Consider the following 2,192-nt stretch of genomic DNA (forward strand, 5'->3'; position numbering starts at 1 on the left):
ACTTGATTTTTTTTTTAAGAATTTGATTGTATTAAACTATAAACATGGAAATTCTTATTCAATAGTTTGATTATAATAAACTAAAAAATTGGAGCGAAAATAATCCTCAAAGGTTTTACGGTACTAAACTAGAAGTTTGAGATAAATCATGTTGGTTTAGTGGAAAAATATTTTAATTTGAATGGAGTGGACTTAACTACCAGTTAGATGGTGAACCAAAATAAGTTATTGTGTCTATCTTTTTCTCGTTAACTCCAGTGTTATTTTTCACTATATAGTAACTAGTTGCTAATTTTGTTAGAGACAATAGATGAACTTGTGACCTCTTTATCACTTCAACCACTAGTAGAAAATTGAGCTTTTAATACACCAGATTTAAGTCAGTTACGTGCTACCAGATTTAACAAATGAAGCGGAGGTAGATTTAAGTTGCTTAGTCCGTATAAACGAGTTAACAAAATAGGCGGTGACAGATTTTGTTAAACGACTTAACGGCGGTGAAAATTTTGTAAATATTTAGAACTTAGTTTAATGCGGTTCTATTAATAACAGATTAAAGGCAAACAAATATAAAACCACTTTCTTGCACCGTATTCACCTTTTAACCACGTTAAACGTTTTAGCTTCCACTTTATTAACTATTCTATTATAAATCTTTTCTATTCTCTAACCATATTTGCAACTGCATTTATTCCAATCCACATCCATCGCTCAACTCAGTTTCATGTTTAATACGTCGATTTCTTTACAAAACTTCAACTCAGTTTCTTGAATGACGTCGATTTCTTTACAATCGTCAAACTCATTTTCATCGCCATCTTCTTCATAATCGTGTTTCATCGCATAGCCGCCTTCTTTACGGTCGTGTTTCATCGCCACCATTTCAGGACCATTTCAGATATGATCGTTCAAGTTATTGAGTAATAAATTTATATGAGTAATTCATTTAGATAAAATGATTAGTATATGTGCTCATAATTTTATTTAGATAATAATATCATTTATGTATCATAGTTATTTGAGTAAGTGTACAAGTGTGGATAAATTTTTACAATTTACTTTAAAAAAAACTTCATAAAAACCAATGAAAATTTTATTGTTGTTTTTTTAAATAGAACCTGTTATATTTTGAAGAAATAAGAAATCATTATGGGATCTGTCATAGTTATACAAAACAGATATGGTATGATGATTTGTTAAACATGACAAATCTATAAGCGTGACTATTATGTCATGTTACATATGTTGAACATCTTAACATAGTTGTTTCATGGATGCAAGTACGTAGTTTTTTACATGCTGTTATTGATTGTATTTTTTTATATTTGTCTGATAAAAAATTATAAGTTGTTATTGATTGTATTTTTTAATGTTCATATGATAAAAAATTTAGGATTCAGCCGATATTGATTGTGTGTTTTTTTTTTCTTTACAGATATTTGATGACTCGAGATCAAATCACACGGATCACAGTAAATAAGTTCGAAAACGTCGTGTGGATTTTATTTTGAAATTAATTGAAGAAAATGACAATGATAATATGTCTATTGAATATTGCTACGTTTGTGGTTTTGTAATTTTGTTAATGGATATCTAATTATTAGTCGGAAATGAGATGCATCTTATTTGTACTCTATGTTGGACTTTAGTCCTCTTAATCCTAATTTTGACATAATTAACAAACATACAATGTTCATACATCATATGATAAATCTAACATTTTTAACTGAGCAAGATTTCAGGAACAACAACTCAACCCTACATACTTGAGACAATTGCATGGAACTAAAGAAATCAACAAAAGTTGAAAATCTACTGAGCAAATCGATTAGGCAATTGATTTCGTAAAAGGGTTGTAAGGAAACATGTGTTTTGTGGTTACACAATCGATTAGGCAATCGACTGGCACAATCAGTGATAAAAATTGTGCAAGTCAGTGGCAACCTGATTTGTATGCTAATCGATTGGCACTTCGACTGTGCAAATCACAAAGTAAAAACTGATTGAAACAAATCGATTGGGCAAGTCACATGGACAATCCATTTACTAGGCTAATCGATTGACAAATTGATTGCGTAAATAATATTTCAAAAGTAACATGACCTGTGACAAACACAATCGATTGGACAATCTATTGTGAGAATTTCAATCATGACAAGTTTGGTATCAATCGATTAGGTAATCGATTGAGC

This window comes from Cicer arietinum, chromosome 6 (assembly GCF_000331145.2).
Source record: "Cicer arietinum cultivar CDC Frontier isolate Library 1 chromosome 6, Cicar.CDCFrontier_v2.0, whole genome shotgun sequence".
In the NCBI taxonomy this organism is placed as follows: Eukaryota; Viridiplantae; Streptophyta; class Magnoliopsida; order Fabales; family Fabaceae; genus Cicer; species Cicer arietinum.